This window comes from Piliocolobus tephrosceles, chromosome 16 (assembly GCF_002776525.5).
Source record: "Piliocolobus tephrosceles isolate RC106 chromosome 16, ASM277652v3, whole genome shotgun sequence".
Classification (NCBI taxonomy): Eukaryota; Metazoa; Chordata; class Mammalia; order Primates; family Cercopithecidae; genus Piliocolobus; species Piliocolobus tephrosceles.
The window spans coordinates 70,006,409-70,015,705 of NC_045449.1; positions in this window are offsets into that span (position 1 = coordinate 70,006,409).

A 9,297-nucleotide genomic window follows, 5' to 3' on the forward strand; every position below is an offset into this window, starting at 1 on the left:
CTTTCCTTCCCCTTTCCCCTTCCTTCCTTTCTCTCTCTCTCTTTCTTTTTTTTTTTTGAAAGGGGTCTCACTCTGTCACCCAGGCTGGAGTACAGTGGTAGAATCAGGGCTCACTGCAGCCACGATCTCCTGGGCTCAAGCGCTCCTTCTGCCTCAGCCTCCCGAGTAGCCGGGAATACAGGTGTGCACCACCACGCCTTAAGTAGAGATGGGTTTCACCATGTTGCCCAGGCTGGTCTTGAACTCCTGGGATCAAGCAACCTTCCTGCCTTGGCCTCCCAAAGTGTTGGGATTACCAGCGTGAGCCACTGCACCGTGCCTGCATACTATCATTTTAAAAGTCAGATCCTCTCTTCCATGAGGAAGGGAGTAGAACATGGAGCCTCGACCGTGTGCGTGGTAAGAATCCGTGTTTCCCCCTGGGGAAATAGCCCCTATGGGCTTAGGTGCTCAAGCAAGAGGGACTTCAGCCTGGACAAAAGCATGAGCCTCATTTTTGCATTTTCCTAAGGAGCATCATCTGCGCCTTTAGGAGTTTTTACTATCTGAGCCTCCGGGTTGTTCTCCAGCTGCTGCTGAGGGCGTGAAGCCATCTGGGGGTGGCCATCTGGGCGCAGGTGTGGAAGGAAGAAGTATATCCAGTCCCTTGGCTCCCAGTGCATGGTGGCACCCGCAGCGGGCAGTCCCTCTCAGCGGCATCCGCCTTGAGGTTATTCTCAGTTCTGATGTGGCCCCAAAGAGAACCAGTTCCATTATGGATTAGTGAGAATTTATTTGGAACACACTGTGGGAAGATGGTGGCTGCAGTGGGTGCGGCAGGGGGAGGGAGCCCATTAGAGGACACCAGGTTTCCCTCCAGTGAGCCCCCTTGGACGTTGCTTCTCCCCAACCCAGCACCTCGATAGACCCCCTTTGTTGGCCTGTCCACCCTGCTCAGCAAACCCAAACCCGGGGGTCAGCCGAACAGTGCCCCCACTCTGGCGTTCCCAAGCGGGCCTGGCGTGGGGTGACTCAGCTTGTTCCACTCGGTCTGTTAGAAAAGGCACCGGACCGTCCAGGGCTGAAGCGGGGTAGGATTTTAGGGGTCCCTCCCTGCAAACAAACATAAATCAACTTCTATCCTGCCATACGTTCTGCTGATAATTGAGAGGCAACCTAATGACCACAACAGTTTAAAATTCACTCTCCAATATCTATCGAATTGCACTGGATCATTAAAAATCAGAAGAGTCTAGCCCCCTAGACCGGCCTTCTTCCTGGGGACGCTGCCCCCGAGTTAGGGTTTCACATGACACCTCTGGCGTTTCCAAAGGGCCAGCCCTAGAATCGCTCACTCCCCAGCACGTCTGGGCTGCGAGCGGCACCTCAGGTAAACACAGCGGTAAACACTAGCGCGCTGCTGAGAGACGCTGCCATGACACTTCTGTCCTTGAGTCCGGTTTTGGGGATGGTTGACGTGGGGACAGATGAGCGAGTGTGGCTCCTTTTGTGGACCAGCCTGCTCTGCACGCTGTGGGGAGCTAGCCTGGGAGGACCCTTTGGCCACCATCACCAGAAAGCCTCCAGTCCAGAGACCTTTCTTAGGCGCTGACAGTTTATCCACACTTTTCCTAACAAGACTCCAACACCTCCAGTCTCTTGGGAACTAATTGGGAGGGCAAGTAAACACTTCTTCAACAGAAATGGCTTGGCGTGGTGGCCTGTCGTATACCCCACTGTGTCCCAACAAACCTCTGCCAGCCTCAAACAGCAGGACAGAATCCTCCCAAGGGCACTGGAAGTGAGCTGGGGTGACTGGCACCCCCTGGCAGGGCACAGGGCTGGTCTGCAGGGTCATGTGATTGGAGGAACAGCTTGAAGTGGGTTAGAAGCCTGACAGGTGGACGGGCACCTGGCCCCGCAGCAGGTGCCATAAGTGATGAAGTGGGTGGAGGGGTCTTGGGGAGTGGCACTGCTGTCCCAGGAGCTCACTGGCTCCACTGGCGGTGGCTTCCCCATGGTTCCAGAATCCTCCGGGCTGCTGGGAGCCTGGGCACCTCCCTGTGCCATTTCTGGGCCATTTCCCTGTGTCCGTCCCCCTCGCAGCACTCGCAGTGGGGCATGTGAACCATGGCTACTGAGTGAACACAGGAGCATCGAGGGCTTTTGTCCTCTGACAAGTGCACACTCCCCCGGGCACCCACGTGGAATTTCAGACCCAGTCACTTCTTCCGGAGAGCCGGTAGTTTGCTTTCTATTGTTGTGTGACTTTCAATGTGTTCTAAACATCGTCCTTTCACACCTGCGTCCTCCCCTGTGATGTGCACATTTTATTAAACGTTGACAACAACTCTTTATTATGGAAAATCTCAACCTCGGGCGAGTGCAGATAGCAGCCTTACGAACGACTCCAGATCCAGCTTCTATATTTAACAGTTGCTAACATTTTGCCATATTTGCTTCATCTGGTTTTCTTTTCTAAACTAAAGTCAGTTACTGTCTGTGTGACATTTCCCCCTAAATCTTTTTTAGACATTTTCTTTTAAAAATGACATTTTCTTTTACTGAACCACAATACCATTATCACAGCTAACAAAATTAACCCTGGTTTTCTAATGTCATGTCCTGCCCAGTCCATGTTTGTCTGGTTGTCTCCCAAATGGCTTTTCCCGCTAGGCTTGTTCAAAACAGGATCCCAGGCTGGGTGCGGTGGCTCACGCCTGTAATCCTCGCACTTTGGGAGGCCAAGGTGGGTGGATTATCTGAGGTCAGGAGTTTGAGACCAGTCTGATCAGTATGGTGAAACCCCATCTCTACTAAAAATACAAAAAAAAAAAAAAAAATTAGCCAGGACTGGTGGCGGGCGCCTGTAATCCCTGCTACTGGGGAGGCTGAGACAGGAGAATCTCTTGAACCTGGGAGGAGGAGCTTGCAGTGAGCTGAGATCATGCCACTGCACTCCAGCCTGGGCGACAGAGCAAGACTCTGTCTCAAAAAATAAAAATAAAATAAACAAAACCCAGGATCCTGATAGGCGCATGTGATACATTTGGTGGTTTCATTTCTTAGTCACCTTTAATATGCTGCCACTTTTTTTTTTTTTTTAATTTTTTTTGAGACGGAGTCTCACTCTGTTGCTCAGGCTGGAGTGCAGTGGTACAACCTTGGATCACTGCAACTTCTGTCTCCCGGGTTCAAGCGATTCTCCTGCCTCAGCCTCCTGAGTAGCTGGGATGACAGGTGCCTGCCAGCGCGCCCAGCTAATTTTTGTATTTTTAGTAGAGACAAGGTTTCACCATGTTGGCCAGGCTGGTGGTGTCGAACGCCTGACCTCAGGCGATCCGCCCGTCTTGGCCTTCCAAAGTGCTGGGATTACAGGTGTGAGCCACCACGGCCGGCCGTCCTGTTTTCATAGCTGACTGTGGAAGAGACTGGGTTGGGGGTGCTGTGGGCTTGCAAGGCATCCAACTTCGGGGTCAGCCTGGCTGCTTCCTCTGGCTGTGGTATACATACTCTGTTGCTTGATGTGGCCTACGAAGTCAAAGTTAGAGCTAAACTAGGTCTGATAAGATTAAGGTTGGGGCCGGGCACGGTGGCTCAAGCCTGTAATCCCAGCACTTTGGGAGGCCGAGACGGGCGGATCACGAGGTCAGAAGATCGAGGCCATCCTGGCTAACACGGTGAAACCCCGTCTCTACTAAAAAATACAAAAAAACTAGCCGGGCGAGGTGGCGGGCACCTGTAGTCCCAGCTACTCGGGAGGCTGAGGCAGGAGAATGGCGTGAACCCGGGAGGCGGAGCTTGCAGTGAGCCGAGATCCGGCCACTGCACTCCAGCCTGGGCGACAGCGTCTCAAGAAAAAAAAAAAAAGATTAAGGTTGGACTTTCAGGCCAGAGGGTCTTACAGGTCATCAGAAGCGCATTATGGGCCAGATGTGGTGGCTCACACCTATAATCCCAGCACTTTAAAGGCCGAGGCAGGAGGACCGCTTAAGCCTAGGAGTTCTGAGACCAGCCTGGGCAACACAGGAAGATCCTGTTGCTACAAAAAAAGTTATAAAAAGTAGCTGGGTGTGTTGGCATGTGCCTGTAATCCCAGTTACTTGGGAGGCAGAGGTGGGAGAATCTCCTGAGCTCAAGAGGTTGAGGCTGCAGTGAGCTGTGACTGCACCACTGCACTCAGCCTGGGCGACAGAGTGAGACTCTTTCTCCAAAAAAAATGAAGGCACATTATGACTCTCGGGATTCTCAGGTTAGTCCCTAGTTTTGAGGTGAGAGCTGGTCCTCTCCATTGTTAGAGCTACCTCTTCCCTACTGGGGGCACCAAGTAAACCCGGAAGGACACATTGGCACAGGGTGAACGCCCAGCTCCCTGCCAGTCTGTCACCAATATCCCCTCACCCCAAAACAATCCATGGCAACACATGGCTGGGCTTCCACAGTCTCTCCCTGCACCCTCATCATGCCAGGGGCTGAACCCCAGGTGGGCTCAGAGCATTCACCCCACTACATAATAAACGTTCCTCCAGCATTCAAAGCATTTCTTAACGGAAGGAGGTCCCCGGATGCATTTACAGCCGTGGTTCCAAACCTCAGGGCCACCTGTGTATGGTATTCTATAAAACTGGTTCCTTAAGAATCCACTTTGGGCCGGGCGCGGTGGCTCAAGCCTGTAATCCCAGCACTTTGGGAAGCCGAGACGGGCGGATCACGAGGTCAGGAGATCGAGACCATCCTGGCTAACACGGTGAAACCCCGTCTCTACTAAAAAATACAAAAAAGAAAACTAGCCGGGCGAGGTGGCGGCGCCTGTAGTCCCAGCTACTCGGGAGGCTGAGGCAGGAGAATGGCGTGAACCCGGGAGGCGGAGCTTGCAGTGAGCTGAGATCCAGCCACTGCACTCCAGCCCGGGCGACAGAGCGAGACTCCGTCTCAAAAAAAAAAAAAAGAATCCACTTTGAAGGCCAGATGCGATGGTTCAACCCTGTGATCCCAGCACTTTGGGAGGCTGAGGTGGTCAGATTGCTTGAGGCCAGGAGTTCTAGAACAGCCTGGGCAACACAGTGAGACCCTGTCTCTACGAAAAGTAATAATAATCATAACTAAAAATAAATTACTTTTAAAAAATCCCCATAATGATGCTAGTATGAAACAAAAATTAAAAAAAAAAAATCCACTTTGAAACCTTGTGGCTTAGTGGGGTTTTAACATGATCAGAGCAGTGAGGCATGGAGGGTGGGCTGGGCTGGGGGGCTCAGTCAGGAGCCTGGAGCAGAGTGACAAGAATCAGAGCAGGGTGCTAGAGGGGATGTGGAGGGGAGGGCAGAGGTGATCAACATTGAAGAAGACAGAGGAGGGTGGAGAGAAAAAGAGGGAGCGGAGGGAGTTGGGGAAAGGAGAGGGGGTGTGGTCAGAGCTTTGGGAAGGAAATGTGGAGGGCCCAGCCAGACTCTGAGAGTTCGTGCAGGTGAGGGACAAGTGTCACAGTTCATCTCTGCAAAGGTCAGGTGCATGGCGAGGAGGTGATGTGACTGAGAGACAGCACAGTGCCTGGAAGAGAGAAGGGTTTCAAGTCATTTTGGAAGAACACAGCGCACGCACAGCTCCCCCAGATCCAGACCTCTCGCTCTCCTCCACAGAGCCCCAGGGGGCAGCCCTGGGCTTCCCTGTGGCTGAGACCAGCCTTTGGCCTGGTGTGTGTGTCTGTGTGTGCGCATATGTTTATATGAGTATGTATGTATGTCAGTGTGTGTATGTGTGAGCATGTGTGCATGCATATATGTGTATATCTGTGTACACATATATGTGCATGTGTGCACGTGAGTATATGTGTCTGTATGTGTGTGCATGTGTACCTATGTGTGTAGGGATGTGTACATATGAGCATGTGTGTATCTGTCCACGTGTATGTGCATGTATGTGTACATGCGTGTATGAATGTGTGCTATGAGCATGTGTATGTGTGTGCATGTGTTTACATTTATATGTGTGCATATGAGCATGTGTATGTGTATGCAAGTGTGTATGTTTGTGTCCACGTGTGTATGTGTACATATGTGTATATGAATGTGTGCATATGAGCATGTGTCTGTATGTGCATGTGTGTCTATATAGGTATATGAATGTGTGCATATAAACATGTATGTGCAGGTATTTGTGCATGTGTTTATATGTATATGAATGTGTGCATATGAGAGTGTGTGTGTGCATGTATGTGTGTGCATCTGTGTTTATATGTATATGAATGTGTGCATATGAGCGTCTGTGTGTGTGCATGTATGTGTGTCTGTGCATGTGTTTATATATGTATATGAATGTGTGCATACGAGCGTGTGTGTGCATGTGTGTTTATATGTGTGTGTATGAATGTGTGCATATGAGCATGTGTATGTGTGTCTCTATGCATCTGTGTATACGTTTGTATGTGTGCATATTTGTGGCATGTGGCTCTGGGGACACAGGGCCATAGGTAGTCCCATGACTCTTTTCTATCTCGTCCCTGTGACAGCTGCCCCTACCGAGTCCTGTGCTCCCTCTTACCTCTTCCCTGGGATGACAATGCTCAGTCTCCTCACGTTTTGGATGAGGCCTGCTTGTCCCCAAAGTCCTTCAGCACGAAGGCGACGGGTGTCCGTGGACTACTCCTGGGAATGGCCCGTTACCTTCCAGGTGCGTTAGAGCGGCTCCTCTAACCAGCCCTGCAGGGATCTTATTACAGGGGGGAAATTGAGGGGCCGCAGGACTGTGGAGGGGTCCAGGTGTCACGGCCAGGACTTGAACCAGAGCCCGACAGGAGTGCCCACCCTCAGCGCGGCCAGACCCAGGTGTGCGGGCATCCATCCCAGCTGTGCGGATGGCGCCCGCCCCTACGGAACCACCTGGCCCGCTCGGGGACCCGGGTGTGCTGAGAAGCGGGTACTGGGGTTGGCCCGGCGCGAAAGGTCACCCTGTGCCCCCGCACCCAGGTGAGGGGGACGCAGGACCCCGGTTGGCACAGGCATCGGAGCGGCCGGGAGTTGGGGCAGGGGGTGGCAATGAGACCTCCCGGGGAGGGGCTCGCAGGGACCGCACCGGGCGCCTGGGCCAGCGGGGCGGAGGGAGGCGCCCAGCTCTCCCGTCCTTCCCTTCCCCACCCTCCCGCCCCGAGCACCGCCTGCGGGACACGCCTCGTTCCAGGGGCGGCAGCGCCACCTGCTGGAGTGTGTGCGTCTGCGCACCGGGCTGGGTTCCGCAGGTCCTGGGACTGCGCCCGAGACCCCGGACCCGGTCTCCGGAGCCTCCACCGCTTCCCCGGCGCTTGGGGCGGCAAGGGGCCCTTTCCCCAGGGCGACGTTTTAGCAGTTCTGGAAGGAAGGGCCCACTGCTGTTGCCCTCTGAGGACTGAGGCCGGGAACCTGGAGGGCGTGGGGAAGGGTCTGACCGCCGGTTCTGGTCCTCGGGCTCTTGGCGACAGCGACCTCCCTCCTCCTCCAGGCGATGGTGACGGGCGCTCTCAGAGTGGCTGCCACAGTAGACGCAGGGCTGCCTTCCAAGTATGCGGTCCTCTCAGACTTGTGGAGTTGGTGCTGTTCTGGCGCCCTCTTAGGGGGAAACTGAGGCACAGAGCAGCCCCACCACCGGGGGTCGGGGTGGAAAGGGCTTGGGATTGGAACCTAAGCGTGTTGGCTCCCGTCACCTGTGGTTCTCTCTGCCTAAAGATTCTTTCACCAGCCTGACTCATGAGCTGCTGCTTACCCTTTGGGCGGCATTGGATGCCTCCGCCCCCTCCAGGAGGGTGGGCGCTCCTGCTGTGTGCGGGCCTACCCGCCCTCTGCAGGCTGGATCATCACAGTCTGTTCACTTGTCCGCCTTCGCCCCCTTGTTGTGGGCTCCCAAGGATCATTTGTGTCTGTCTTGTTCACCTGCCCTTTGTAGTGAACCAAACCTTTAATTGCACAATTTTAAGTTGATTTCCAAGGGGGCTGAGAGCTATGGAGGAGGAGCCAGGTCAGAGGGTCATCTTTTACTGAATGTGGCTGGGGGCCCTCTGGGGGTGTCCCTCCAAGGAAGATGCTGAGCTAGGCCTGGAGCACCATGGAGGCAGGACTATGTCTGCCATACTCAGAGATGGGTGCCGGGGCACTGGCTTGTCACTCAAGACTCGTCTGCCCTCCCCCACTCTCCCATTAACCAGGGGGGACCCACCTGCCCCTCTGGTCGCCACTCATGCTCCCAGGTGCTGGGCACCGCAGGGACGGGAAGAATGCTGGGTGTTCCTGGCTCCCGCACTGCTTCCCAGGCCTGATCCCCATCTTTCTGCACCTGCCTCCTACTCATGAGCCTCTGCTAGACTGGAAGCCTCCAGAAGGCAGGTGCTGCCCCTTTCCCCTGTGCCTGGATTCCACTGGCATCTAATCACAGACGAGGGACTGTGTCCCCTTCTCCACCTCCGTGGAAGCTGCGTCCCCCTCTCTATTCCAGGCCGAGCTGTCTGTCCTCTGCTGGAAGCCTTGTGCCGTCACCCCTCACCTCCCACTTCAAGCCTAGACATTCTCTCTCCTGGCATAAATATGTTCTCAAGGCTCTTTGCTCTAAAAGCAAGGAGTTGTCTCCTCTCCCAGATCTACCTCCTCTCTCTCGTGAACTCCCTGCCCCTCCACCCCATCCCTCCTCCATGACCTCCCCCTACTCACCATCTGCCCCTTCTGCCAACCCAGCAATCTGCAGGTCTCCCTGGCATGTCACTCTCTAAACCTTCTGTCCCTTGGCTACTAGTGTGGTTCTCGCCTGGATTTCTTCCGGCTCTTTGACTTCCCCCCAACTCTTCTTTTTCTGTTTTTCCCTTAAAGGTGGACATCCCCAGGTCCAGGACCTGATCTCCATCCCTTCTCCTCTGAATCATCTCAGTGGCGTTTCTCCCAGATCCCCAACTGCAGCCACAGTCACATGTCAATTGGGTCACCTCCATGTCCCAGCTAAGATGTGCCTCCTGGCCCCTGATGTGCCATCTCCCAGATGGAAGTGCCATCATTGTATTTCTGCTCTGTCCCCACCAAAGGCAACACAAAGCGTCTCCATCTGTCCCTTCATGTCGCCTACTCAGTGAATGACCCCTTATTTACCCACCGGCCCGGGCTCAGCTTGGATGTCCCCGGGCCCTCATGTGCAGACCTCATCTTCAAATCCTGGCAGTCTTCTCCCAGGAGCTGTGGACCCCTCTTCCCTGCCCACCGCCCCTGCCCTGTCCAGCATCCACCTCTCCCAAATGGCCCCCCTGCATCTCGGAGCGGCCCTCCTCCGACAGTTGGAAAGGTCTTCTCAAAACACAGATGAGACCTT